The sequence below is a fragment of the Cuculus canorus genome, chromosome 2, assembly GCF_017976375.1.
Source record: "Cuculus canorus isolate bCucCan1 chromosome 2, bCucCan1.pri, whole genome shotgun sequence".
NCBI lineage: Eukaryota > Metazoa > Chordata > Aves > Cuculiformes > Cuculidae > Cuculus > Cuculus canorus.
In genome coordinates, this window is record NC_071402.1 from 47,839,364 (window position 1) to 47,854,527 (window position 15,164).

A 15,164-nucleotide genomic window follows, 5' to 3' on the forward strand; every position below is an offset into this window, starting at 1 on the left:
ACAATGGATATATTTCTTAGAAGCTGTTTTGAAAGCACAGGGAATGAATGAAATCCCCATCTGTTGCTTTATACTCTCCTGCTTTAATCCTCTGAATCACTAGCAGTGAGAAAGGAAGTGCTGGACACACAAGAGAGTTATCCCATCTCCTTTCTGCCATACTGCCACAGCAGCAAGAAGAAAAGTCACTGAAGCTGAAAAAGAAGGTGACGGTTGCAAAGCAGTCTCTGTGAGGAGCTCTCAGCTCTGGAAAGGATTCATTGGTCTGAAATAGCCTGGGTTTGTTCATCTCCAGGGCATGCTACATGAAGCATCCCTCTGCTCAAACTGGTGATGACCATGATATCTGCAGAAAAAGAATTTGTGCGAGCTCTGTAATAAGGGAGAGGAGAATGTTGTCACTTGCTATAAGTGTTGACAGCAAATCACCATTTTTAGATTTTTTTTTTAATAATTTGTATGGAAGAAACATTTGCGTGCATTCCAACAAGATGACATGTAGTTGCAGATAAGTGGTGATAATTGTACCTTGATTTCCCCGCACCATCCTCCTGTGATGTAAGTTCAGTTGTTGTTTGCTGGAGTTGTGCAATAGGCTCGTATTTCCCTTGTGCGGGTATATCTGCAGCCTAGCCTACTTTCGTTGCCATAATACATTCAGCTCTCCTTTAGCCTTTAGGCACTTGCAGCTTTTCTCTCTTTAGTAGTAGAACTGGGAACATTTGTCCTTTGTGTTCGCTTTGCTTTAGTATCGAGTCTGTGCTACAGGTAGGGAGATGAATGCAGGTGATGGAAGTGTGAGTTAGAAAGGAAGTTGTTAAAAGGGAGGCTGTTGTCTCCTTTCAGTCCCAGATGAATTTCTTTTTGTTTAGTCTACCAGAAAAGCAGCATATTTCCTGCTTTACATTCACAAATAAAAATATAAGAAAATTAAACCAAAGTTGTTGAGAGCTGTGGGCTCAGATGAAAAAATGAAGCATAAATAAAACAACCCCACCTCCACCCTGCTTCTTTGTATGGCATAAAGCGTCATGAACAAAGTTCTGCAGCTAATATTTTGCTAATACACAGTGATATATAATATTGTCCATAAAATTAGTCATGTGTTATTGCACAAAGTGTTGTGTTCCATAAGAGCTGCCTGTTTAGCAAGCTTGATCAAGAACATTAAATATGAAAATAAGGAAAAAAACATTTAACATTGTTGAAAAGTAATTAAAAATATATTTCACCATATGCTTCTCTGCCATTACTTCATTTCAGCAAAACAAATGCCTAGAGCATTTATTATCCCCCATCATTTTTTAAAGAGGCCTAATGTTCCCACTTGGCACAGGAGACACGCAGATAAAATGAATCAGCCCTGAAATGAATTGTGTGAAATGCATTTCTCTGAATTCAAACAGCTTCCCTGTAGTCAATAAATGCACGAGTACTTCCGATCTCTCAAAATGCTTATCTCTAAAAAATAGCTATTTTTTGCTGGTTGTACACCATATGTAATCTTTGGTAAAGGCTAAAATGCCATTAGTTTTATTAGGGTTCTGGGGCAGTCAGTGTGACAAAGTTCATGTTACTAGTCCAGCCCCTAAACAGCCCAGGTACTAAAACAGCAAAACAAAGGGAAAGAAATATGAATAAAATACAACACATACATAAAAAAGCTTTCAAAGCACAGCTAAACTCATGAGACTAAGTTCATCCACGGTGCAAATATGCTTTTTTCCTGTGCTGTGATGCCAGGAATAAACTTGACCACAAGACTTTAAAGGACAGATTATAAGCAATTTTGTTTTAATTTATGGTGGAGAGAAGAAGAAGGTATCTTTTTTCGTAAGTGATGATCCAAAGAGCAGTAGTTTGCAGGGCTCTATTTGGAGATTTATTAAAAATGTGACATATCACTGGCCAGTCAGTGGGGGAGGGGATATTATTCTTTGGAAGAACAACAGATTATTAAAAAGCCAACCTAACAGAAAAAAAAGTTCTTGTTTGTTTTAAGTGTTAGAAACACCCATAAGTGATGAAAACAATATATAAACACAGCTGGATAAAGATATTCATGCTGTGTAGTTGATGTGGTAGTTTATGCATTACTGGCACAGAAATGTATGCTATTTCTCTTTGTCTTTACATCCTTTTGAACATGTGAAACTTGACTCACTAGCCTGTATAACACAGCTCTGCCATGCAAGACAACTCACTGGCACCGACCTGGCACATAGTTGTGAGAGGAGAGACAGAAATCAAATGCAGCAGATTCTTCCTGGGTGAATAGAGGTGAGGAATGCCTTGCAAGTGAGGTGAGAAAGGCCTGTGATGGCCAGAAATAGTCCCTCCATTTCTGGGAGCAATGAGGAGAGACACAAGAGCCTGAGGAGGAAAGAAGGATCTGACTTTTTCTGTCACTACGTGGAAAGAGGCACAGAGGAAAACGTGGTGAGGATGAAGATGATGTCAATGTGGCATTTGGGACTCTGAATAGACTCAGCAGGACCAAACGTCCACCACACCACAAAGCCCATAGCATGCTTTTCCTAACAAATAACATATCTTTCATTCTCTCCTCTTCTGCTCTACCACATAATGTATTTTCAGTTCAAACGCCACATTCTGTTCTTATCTGAAAAAAAAATGATGAAAGTGCAGTAAAGGCTTCAAGTGGCATCTACAAATGGAAAAGTTCAATTGATATGTTTCAACTGTAAACCACAATGTGGCTTGGTAGCCTGGAAACCTTGGAAACTCCCAAGTGAATTACTATCATTCAGTGCTGACCACCATTAAAGAACATGGCTGGCATTAACAGACCAGGAAAAATGTCTAAATATTATGAGATCCGCAGTAAAACCATGAGAGCTAGCAGAACTGTGTAATTTTCAGTATATGCAATTTTGTCATAGTTTCAAATGACAAAAGCTGGCTATTCGATTCAAGTTCTACAGATGTGTTCTTTCGGCTCTGGAAGTCTATTTTTGAGCAACGCTTCATCACCCAAGAGCACAACACTGATGCAGAGAATGAAGGTGGTGAAGCTGGGGAATGCAAGAGATTTGCCTGATTATCAAAGGGATCAAGGACATATGCTGATGAATAAATCCCACCAATAAGGCACAAGGGTCAGTCCTCCTTTACTTAAGAAAACAATCCACATTTGAATGAGCTTCATTAGCAAATTCAGTCTATGATTTGATCCACTCTTAAAACTTTTGCTAGCATTACTGGACTGAACAAAGGGATGAAAAAAATCAACTCTTTAAACCAGAATACATAGACATAGTTCCTCAAGAATCACATTTTACTCTGTACCAAAAGGAAACTGTTTTTCTAATGTAAGCTGCATTTCCACTTCAGAAATGTGTTGGTATGACCAAATAAATCTTTATTGGTAGACCATTGTAAGTGTAAAACTTTTCCTGTAAAACAGATGAAGTATTCAAGTACAGAGTCTAATAAGCTTACCAACTGTTTGCAAACCTATGTGAGATTTCCAGGTGAAAGATGGTCTAGGAGTATATACTGCTATAAGGTTAATTATTGCTCAAAACAAATATTTTACTAATTTAGTGAGCCGAAAATTCTTCTGTGATTTTATTATGTCTTAAATAATCTATAATCTTCTACAGATGCAGTACGGTGGATTTGTGTTATCTAGCTAAAAAGCAGAGGAAGAAGCATCAATAAAGCTTGCCACAGTCAGTCCCCAGATTAGCTGTATATGCCCATCGAAGGCATCTCCTACATACCAGGCTGGGATATATGTTCCAGGGGCCTCTTGGTTTCCAGGCTCCTGCTAAAAACTAGTAGAAATCAGCATTATAACATTGCTACGTCCGTTCCACTGTTACTGTGTATATTATAGGTATTAATGCAAGACCTATTTTTAATTAACTGGTATTTTTAGCTACTCAGAATGATTGAAGCTCACTTTTCTCCAGCAAGGATCTATATTGCATAAGTATAAATTAGCTCTATTTTGAGCTCAGAAGCAGTGCATAAGACTTGCTGTCCTGATTCAAAAAAGTGAATTTCTGCCAGAAAGCGAAGGAATAAATAAGTGTCGCCTCCTGATGACACTTAAAAGCAGAGGAGGAAGCACATGTGATTTGGAAACAGGATTACTCATAGATTTAAAAGTAATAAATCCAATTACCTTGCTTGATTCATCAATAAATGAGAAAGTAGTATTTGTTTTATTATCAAATTAAGTTATTCTTTGCAAGTAATCCACTTAAAATAATTGTTTCCTAGCATCAAGCAAAAGCAATCAGTAAAAGAAACATAAAATGACATTCTACTGCTTTCTGCAAAAGGTTTTTTCACATTTTATTGAGCACCAGATCACCCCGTTATGAACAGCAGCTGAGAAATACAAGGAATCTAGATAAGTAAATGCTACTTTTATAACATCTTTTACTTCAACTACCTGGCACAGTAGTTTAAAATCAAAAACACTCACAGTCTAGATTAGGAATAAAATAGTCTTTTGGGAACTGCCAAGTCAGACATTGTTGAATTTTCTGTCTTCAGTGAAGCAATGTTGGAAAAACCTCTGACTGCCAGGGCTTAATTATTCTCAAGTGTATCTTCTGCTCACAGGACATTACTTTCCATGTGAAGAGTACAAAAATATTGGCAACATTGGTTCACCAATATTGACACAACAAACACAGTTTCACTTATCTCAGGAGTAATAGTTTAGGTAGAGGCAAAGGAAGGTGAAAAAGCCTACAACAAGTAGTCTGTTGTAGCTAAAATTTGTTCCTACAATTTTATGACTTACCAGAGTGGAACTTACAAATGTAATATATGGAGTAAAGTAGGGAGAAAAATACTTTAAATCTTAACCTTTTCTTTTCTAAATCTCCTTTCTGCAAGGCAGCCACATCCACAACAGTCTTTGAGCTCTGAAACAGCAAGGTACCTAGAATGCTGTCTAATATCCAGTATGGTCTGCAAAAGAACATCCCTCTGGTTTTTTAAAAGATCATCAATCACAACAATGCCGACAAGGCTTTTGTTTGCCATCAAAGATCTGATTCATCTCAGGCAGAGTGAGATCCAATAGGTGGATTAGAGAGATCATCTGGCAGTGGCCAGAAGTTTTCGTGTTTGCTCTGTTCTAGCAAGATTGAGAAGCTTTTCATGTAAATACTCAGCAAGCCTCCACTGTGTTTCTTTGGGAAGAGGTGAACCAACTTCCATTGCAATGCTAGACATGCCAGCACAGAGTTTAAGACAAAGCTGTGACTCACTGATGACAGATTAAATTTTAAAAGACAAATTTTTTAACTTTGGAGGAGTGAAAGTCTGGAACAGCCTTCTGATAGCGTAAGCAGTGAGCAAATAATCAATTTTAATCTGGAATTTAGACAGTTTATAAAAGGTATTGCATTATTGTCCATGAAAAGCATCATTGTGGAAGTTTCCATGACCCAGAGACATTTTTCACCTGTTTCCTACTCTTCTAAACTGCTAGGAGTTGCACTGTTGCACTAGACCACAGGACTCTAATAGAAGCAGACGTGATCCCTTCATATACGTAGGCTGTTCACCTTTATATTACATATACACAAACTAGTATCTAACTTAATAACGGATGACCTACAGAACTCTTTGGAGTTCAATTATTTCAACAAAGCCATCTATTTCTCAGTGTCACTAATACTAATGCAGAGATTGTACGTAACTTAGTAGGATCATATGTTTAGCCGGCAGAGACCCATCTGAAGGCATTGTTGCCTGTCTACTGTTGGAACCAAAATGTCATGTCATACAATATCTGAAAATATTAATGTAATTGCACACAGAAAAGTGATAACTGTATACCTAAATACAAATTAATAAGTCAGCCTCAACTTGTGAAATATGCTATTCTATCTTTTTTTGCAATGTTAATTTTTAAAGAATCAATATCCAAGTATTTTTGCATACTCCAGTGAAATATTTTGCTTTCACTTTGAATACATTATGAAATAATGCATTTCCAATATTTACCAAAAAAACTCCCAAACTTAATACAATTTTAGAACATTTACAAAATCTTCAAAATAATAATTATATCTAAAAACAGTGAATTGAAAATTCTCAGAAAATACTCAAGTGTTAGCATGATGATTGCAAAGTTCGTTGTAAAAATTATAAGTGCACATTCTGCTTCTGAGATAGTTTAATCCAGTAGTTTCATTTAATTATGATCATTGTCAAATGAAATTGCTGCACTTGAAATTTTAGGGAACCTCAATTCAGTGGAGAACAGTTTAGATAATAATAACTGATGATCTATCAGAACAAAAAACTTAAGATAGCTGAAGCGAAAAAAATCAACAGTGAATAAAATGAATGAACAAAGAACAAAACTCAGATATAAATTAAATCAAATACCTTTAGGCTCCTATGAAGTTTGAAGCATAGCACCATAGGATAATTTCTGGGAGAAAAATCAAAGGAATCATTCTAAATAAAGTATACTGTAAGCACAAGGATTAACTGCAGTGCACTACATAAAATTTTCATCTGGATACTACCAGCCCATATTCTTCAGTTCTTCTGTAACAGCATTTGAGGTATTTTTTCTTGTCTTCACCACACTTCTATCTGAATTTTCACTGAGAATTCATTTGAACAACAGTTCTAAAGCACCTGTGGAATATGTACATTACAAGACTGTGGGACCAGGGCGGGCATTTGCCCTTGTAAATTCTGATATACACCATTATTTCCTGATATGAAGTCCAGGGTTCTCACTCTTAAGTTATGCTGTGGACAGAATGCAATACTGAGGAGATTAGCAATAAGGTACTGAAACCAGAGAGTGAGGACCTGGTTTCCATAACATTTCACGGCTTGGGTTGCTGCATCTCTGCTAAGGAAGGCACAAGACCCCTGTAGTTTCTAGATCGTGTGTGCCTCACCTGCCTCGACACTCCAAACTGAAAAAGAGCCAAGCTGCTCTGCTTCTTTCCTATTCCTGATAGGGAAAAAAAAGGAAATATGCTTGTGACTGAGATGGGAACCACTGCATGTTTCAGTTGGCATGCAGAGGGAAACCAAGGGACCAGAGACTGTGTGACAGGGCAGACTTCAAATCAAATAACTAGAAGTGTTTTAGGCAGAAAAATCTAGCCCTTCCCCCCTTTATTTTTAAAATCTGGAATGCCTTACAAAGGTTAATAGTGCCATTATTAATATCCACATTCGTTGGATGTCTGCTAAGTCACTCATTCCACACATGAAGCCAAATCCAAAAACAGAGTGTGCTCTTAGGAGACACTTGGGCTTCTTCAGTTCTATCTGGCCACTTCACAGAACTGGGCAGGACAGGGCAGCACTTAAATAAAATATCAGACGTATGTTTAAAAAGAGAGAAATGATCAAAGCAGTCTCAAAATACACAAACATTTTTGTTAAACAACAGCTTATGAAACCCTGGATAATGTGCAGAGGAACAAGTTTTATTTCCAAATACTAAGTTCTGGGTGCATTCACCAGTTCTGACTTCATTCATTATTCCAGAAGCACTTTGTGGGACAGACAAAAAACCTGCCATCACTCTGTTTGAACATGGCCCCCTGCAAGGGTGGAACTCACGCCCAGAAGACATCAGAAACACTTAGAAGCTCAGTGCCTTCAGAACACAACATGGAAGCTATCTTTTACACTTAGTCTTTCCCCAGAAACTCACACAGAGCAATTTTATTTTTTTCCATCAGCAGATAGTAACAGAGATTCCTTTCTGTCTATGACTAACAGCTGTAGGTCTACAGATGTTGGGCTTCATTTGGTAGAGCGCAGTCATTGTACCCTCTGTGTTAAAAGGTGGTGAGCTCGGTTTTGATGTGCTGTTGGTAAGTGGCATAACTCCATTTACACTTCTAGAAGGTCTGAACCAGTGTCTCTGTCTTGATTTGTCCTTTTGCTAACTGAGCTCAGTGAACTTACCTTCATACAGAGAGCATAGACTTTGAAGTTATCAGAGGCAGGTGTCAATGTTACCATCAATAGCACTTCTGACACATGACTTCAACTGGGATTCTAACTGCATTTTTGCCAATACACAATCCTTTGACTTCCTCTAACTTAGCATAATGGCATTACTGGAATTTCAAAGAGTTCTTTGAACCGAGGTACAATTAACATCCTTTCAAAGGACAATTCGACCCAGCAGTTTACCCCAGGTAAACTTCCTTTCTAAAGAAAGAGTCTGTTTAAATGCAAATCAGCTTCTTTACTTCTGGAAATTGTTTCCAATGTCCTCTCAAATACACTTTCACACCAAAACTTGTCCTCAAGGCTTTGCACGTTATAAGGTGCATTTTCAGCTAGAAAGCAGATAAACAATGAAGTTAATTTTATATATGTAGTTGATTATCAGAAAATTAGTCTCTACCTCTACATTACCAGAACATAGGTTCAAGTAAGAAAACCTACTGATAATGGATGTCTTAGGCAAAAGATACATACCAGTGGCTTTCCACCTTTAATCTAATTTTTAAATTGTTTCAAGAAATCATTACTCCAGACTTTAGCAGACTGGAAACTGAATGGTAGCCATAGCAGACAGATGAAAAATAGCCTGCATGAAGCAAAGGTTGAATGATCTTGTTTTCTGTCCACTGTTGGGTAAAGAGGAGAATTCAGCCTACAGAGCTGGCATTTTAACACCTCATATAGCACTAAAATACACTTTTATAAAAATTCAAGCATCTTAATCTTTACAAAGTGCCAGTTAGGATATCAATTGACATTAGCTAATCACACACATCCTCTTCACTTCCCTAAGTAAGGCACTGCTGCTGAATGGGAGAAGATAAGGAATCTGCTTTTAAATGACATTGTTTAATTTCATCATTATTTTTAGGAAAGAAAAACCTCTATAAGCCTTTTAAATGCAATCCATGACCCTATGGTAACACCTTTGCTGGCAGTTACAGGTGAACGTACTCTGCTATAAGAAGCTTTGAAATGTCATAACAAATTCTTCCCTTTCCTTTGCATCTAATCATGTTACGATTGCTGCGCTCAAGCCATGCAATTTCCAGGGGCAGGCCATTCATTTGCTGTGAACATTTATGAGTGAACAGTCCATTTATGTGATGCGAACATTCATATAGTATTTGCTAAAATTTGGATAGAAAATTAAGAGCTTTAAAGGTGAAGTTGTATCTCGTTTTTCTAAACACATACCAAAGAACTTGGATTATTGCCTCTATTTTTTTCTTGGATTATCAAGGATTAATTTAATGATTTCTGTGGAAAAAAAAAAATTAAAAAAAAAAAAAAAAGAAGGACGGGAGAGTTTTGGTCATATTTAGACAAAAGAAATAATTGTTAATAGCTGAGCAGATGTGATAAAAGGATAAATTCCATAGCTTATAGGTTCAGATCAGGTTGAGTTTGTTCTGAGCAAAGCATTCAGCCTTTAGATGTCTTTGCACTGGAGATTGTGTAACCCTCATCTCTTCTCTGAAATATCTGATACTATGACTAAAATACAATCTCCATCACAGGAGTTTTTGGTCAGGAAAACGTTGCTAACAGATAACACATAACGACTTTTGGCTCCCTCAAAATATCACTTCACTGTCAAGCCTGGGTCACACATTTATTCTTGGACTGCAAAGGAAGCTGGTTACCATTAGATGATCCATTAAGTTCAGCACCTGGAATAAGAAATCTCAATGAGGTTTTAACTGCTGGTTTTAGTGGGCTAGACCATGTATTTTGATATCTCTTGTTAGAGTCCAAAGCAGACACAAAATGCTTACAAATTTCATCCTACAGCTCGCAAATACATGGCAGAGGAGATCTAAATCTGTGTTCCTAAACTAATTAATTTGAAATGGAGTCAAAGGAGGATTTAGTCAAGCAGGGTTAATAAATTCACCAAGCCCTAATGATCATTATGGTCATGCTTGTAGAAAAGATCACAAATCTCAGAGACAGTTGTTCTCAAAACCAGAAAAACTAACAAAGCAGAACAAGCTTAAGCTCCCGGAAAGTTGTTTCTTGCTGTACTAGTCCAGATTTCCAGATTGTGTTTGAAGTGAGGCGATAAAAAGCATTAGATTCACACTGCTTCAAAACTGAAGCAGAGGTGGAGTGAATCAGGTAATTAATTTTGTAATCAGATCTGTTGTTTGTCCATAGTGCTTTTAGTTCTGCTCTGTTTTAAAATAGCTGGAGTTTTACTTGAGAAAAGGGCATATATCACAAACAGATTGGGAGCTCTGAAGAGCTGTTTTTAAAAGATGTATTCTCAGATTGTCAGACTTGATAATTCCCAATGAATTCCTATTCAAATTAATTGATTACAAAATCCATAAGATCTGTGGAAGGGGAACAGTCCTGGGAGCAGACTTCAGTGAGCACTTCTTTTTCACTGAGATCAAAATGTTCCAACTTGTTGCAATAGGGGATTTTTTTTTTTCGTTTTGTTTATTTTTATATTTGTGCTGCCAGATCACACCTGCTGGTGCTTCCTTCCTTCTTTCCTCTCCAAAAAAAAAAAAAAAAAAAAAAAAACAACCAAAACCAAAACCAAAAAAATACAGAAAAAAATACCCTAAATCATTTAGCCAAAAAAAAACCCCAAAAAATACGGAAAAAATACCCTAAATCATTTAGCCACTAGGTTCAAATTTTCCAATGAGAATGCATTGCTCACAAAAATACAGAGAAAAAAGAGTGCTCATTTACATTTGCTTATGTTAATTTGCATAATCGTTTCTTTGTCAGACACTTAAAATATTGTTTATCCATAGCTATATTTATATATGCGTACACATATGAATTCAGACACTATGTTAAAACATTTTTGTCTTTGCATGCTTAACATACTTTTGCATAACTGGCCAAATAAACATCAATAACAAATAAGTTAGCAGGTCCTTGTGGGGAATAACCTTAAAAAACTAATCATCTGGTGATCAGCCTTCAATTGGAGAAAGAGCATTACGTATTTCCCCCACAGCAACGTAGTCATTTGACATATACATTACGAGCACATGGGAAGGACTTTCTTTAAACAAAGGCAATCAAGAAATAAAGTCATCTTCAATCACTGTCATGAATATTCTGTTTAATTGCTGATGGGTTTTATTTCACTGCACTGCTATGCCCAGTCTGTTGTTTTGCAGCTGGACTTTGCAGCTGATCAAAAGCTACAGCGGGCTCTTCCACTTCTCAAGAGACCCAGAGATGGAGCAGAACCTGCCAGTTCACACCGGTGGCTGACTGTGCCGCAGGGGGAAACAGATTTCTCCCTGATGAGGCAGAAGACAAACACCTTTCCAACTCCATTTCCCTTGACTGAAATGATACATTGCTACCTCTTTCTCTCCTACAGGACTCTTACAATCACAGCTCATTATCCTTGACCTGTCCTTTAACACTGTACAGTCTGCCTAAAATAAAAGCTGAATAGTCTTTTTGACTGCTCTGTTCCCACAGAAAACCTGTTTGTTTTGTCAGAAGCCATATATTCTGGAAGAATATCTATCTTGACAACTCCAAAAGACCTTGACTGTATTAGGAAAGGGTTCTGATCTTTTAATAGAAATAGCCTTCCTTGACAAGAAGTGAGTATATTGCCCATAACTGCCTCTGCTCTTCTCCTCGGTTTGACATCCAAAAGAGGAGTTGCAGAGTGTGTGGCTGGTTGGCCATGGAGAAAGCAGTCATTCTGTCCTAATGAGGAAAACAGGCAGTTCTGGAGGGAATCAAGTCTCCAGGGAGCAAAAACCAGAATCGAAGACCATGCTGACGTTGGTTGCCACATGCTACAGTCTTCCCAGTTTAGAAAATGCCACATTCCTTTGAAGTGCCCACAGAAACATCTGTGGGTTTGTGGCTTGGGCTTTGTTAAATGTTAACTGCTTAGTGCCACGGAGCAGGATCTCCCATTAGGGCCTGTAATCTATTTGACCAAAATACTGCAAAAGATGCAGGGTAAATTTTGAAAAGCTGTCTAGCCAGAACTTAGTAGACATAAATAATGCATTTCTTCCTGGCCTCAGTCTGCTTTAACATAGCAGCACAAAAGCAGCTTTGCCATTGCTGCTGAGTGCAGCTAATGGTCTTTTTGTCTAAATTACAGTTGGTCCCACTAAAAGTGTTTCCTGCCAAGTGCGGTTTAACAAAATGCTGAGTCAAAGGAGCTGAGAGGACAAACCAAAAGCAGCAATAGCAGCTTGCAATAGACCCATAAAATTAATGCAACTTTTAAAAGAAGGTTAAGAAACAGGAATGGTTTTGGGCAAAAGGAGAAAAACTGGAAGGAAAATAAACTGTATGGCAGGGTAAGTTACAGCATATAATTTCCCAGAAGGGAATATCATACTGTGGTTTGATGACATACAGAATAATGCCTTAAGATTTAGGAGCTGATCCTTTCAAATATTCATGTGGTTTCTATCAGACTAAGGACTTGTATATAAAGTCGGGTCACAGTACATCAGCACAGTGATCTGACCCAAGAAATTGGAGGCAATTTGCCCTAGTTCAGCTTGCTATAAGAGAGAGTCAAGTAAGCCAGCTCACTTTATATTCGCCTGAGGACACCAACTATTGTACTTCAGGAGAGAATCTGTGGGTTGTTAAGTTACAGTAATTCACTCTATTGTCCAATGCACACAAAGTCTGAATACTTGTGAGGACGTTAGCCAACATTCTAACTTCCATTTGGGGTAAGAGTTGTGCCACCTTATCTACCTGAATTTGCCCTTACTACTGCCAGACAGCCACCATCTCTGAAAGACAGAAGATAACAGGGCCACGCAGCCAATGATGACAAGAAGAGGTGAAACATTGCTTGCTTCTTAATCTTCATGACTAGATATGAAAACAGGAAAAACAGTAGGAAGAAAGTAAATAAGATGGTGTTAAAAGTAGTTTAAGCAACCCCCAACCTCTGGTGGCAACTTGTCCCCATTCTCTGTCACCCTCACTATAGTGTCTGCAATGCATATGTGGGAGCACGAAATGCACTAAATGAGGAATCTCCTCCACCTGAAAATCATCCCCCACCAAAATTGCTCATTCTCCACCCTTAAAAGCAATTTAGTTTTATATATAAGTTCTGGTGTTGGATTAAAAAAAAACAGGGCAAGAACAAGTGGTTGCGGGGCTGTTTTAGCCAGCAAGATAGTGGAAAAATGTCCATGTAACATAACCACCTTCTTAATTTTCAATGTCTTTTCCTGCTCCAAGCTCTAATTCCAGCCACCTGGGACCTGATCTTGTTTCTACTTAAATAAATTGCAGCGTTGCTATTAACCTTGATAGGAGTAAGATTTATTCTTGATATGTAAAGGATATGATTTTCCACATTTCTTCAAGGGTAGCATGGAGGAGTACACTGGCATAATTTAATCCAGTTCTCCACATTGGCTGCTCTGTAGCAGATACTTGGTCCCCAAGGAATCAGAGACAAAACTCCGCAGCCCCCGCCCCGCAAACATCCCACAGAAGGGCTCCCAACACCCCAGACCTGGAGAGCAAGAGCTTAGCAAACTGCAGCTGATGCCATAGCGGGAAATATTACTGTTCTGTGAGTACAGCCCTTTCATTAGCACAGAAGGTGGGTTCCATGCACAAAGTGGGTTCTAATGCCAAGATAAGGCTGTTCTGCCAAAATTCTGCCACAAAGGAGTGGCTACAGAAGGAAGGAGGCAAGCACAATGTAAGCAACAACTGAAAGTAGCCTTCAGCTACAGTGAAACTACATGTGTAGGCTCCCAAGTTCAAAGAGGATAAACACAAGCCTGCATGCATCTTTGCCATGGGCAACAGTCAAGGCCAAGAGGACTCCAGCCTGGCTTAACCCTGCAACATAGCACAATTACAGAGCAAGTTACTTGCCCAAAGCAATGAAGAAACTTAAGTGCCCCAGATTGGTCCTTTTTATCTCTGTAAATAATCACAGAAAGGTTTTCTTTTTACCCTGGGCACTATGCCTATTGACCTGTTCCTCACCTTTGACAGGGTTTAGAGGTTTTAGCTATAGTCTGCTCTTTCTGCTTCTTTTTCTCTCCCTACTCTTTCTTTGAAAACTTTGTTGATGTAGATAACCAACACAAAGGGGAAATGAACCTTTTTACGCTCCCTTATAAGCTTAAACTTAATTTGTGGAACAGAATCAGCAACATCAACCTGGAGGGATGTTTTGAGAAGCAAATAATGGAATATAGTGAAGGTGTTCAGCTGTGATCTTGATGGGTCCCTTATAGAGCCAGTCATACAATGAAACAACAACAATAACAATTATAATAATAATTATAATCATAATAATCACCACCTTTTTCTGTACATACTTTTGTTTCAGAGTTGTTACGTATTGGTTGGATTTTTGGGTTTTTTTCAGAAGATATATTTACAAGTTTCGCATTTAGCTAACACTCGGACCAAATTTTCATTTGTAAGGAATGTCACGATTTAAAAGCCTTGACTTATTCATGCTTGTTATATTTAGTTTCTCTAAGGAAACATTTTGCATATAAATGGAAAATATGAGGGCATTTTCCTCAAACCATTTATTAGGATAACTGTTAAAGAATGCTGCCCACAGTGTGCCGAGGAAAGGAATGATACAGATGTCTGGACATTCAAATGTCAGATTGGACATTTCTGTGCTACAAGAACAATCTGTGGGCTTTCTGCTGATGTCTCAGCTCTATTTTATATGTACTTCCTCATCACTATATTTTATTGTTGTTCATAGAAACTCACTTATGCATTCCTTTTCATTCCTTAATATTTTTCCAGATGAAAATCTGCCTGAAGCATTTTATGTACTGATAGAAGTTCTCATCTTTTTTTTTTTTTTTAATTTAGGTTTTTATTTCACTTTTTCCTAAGAAAACTAGACATAGCTGATAAGCTGGGGTATGTGAGGACAGCAGAGAAGCAAAAATCTAGAGAAAGAAATGGACTATGGCCCAAGAAGCCGATGCAAGTTTGTATAAATGCCAAGCAAAGCTGCCTGGAGTACACAGAGGCCCTTCAACATGTAATAGCTTAGTAAACTACTTTTTTTTGCTGCTAATTTCTTTACTTCTCCTCCTCCTGCTCTTTTTCAGGGTCCTTCGAAATGTCTTCCTCATTTTTCCTCATGGCCTCTCACCACAGAAAAGCTGTTGCACAGACAGCAGAAAAATCACAACTCT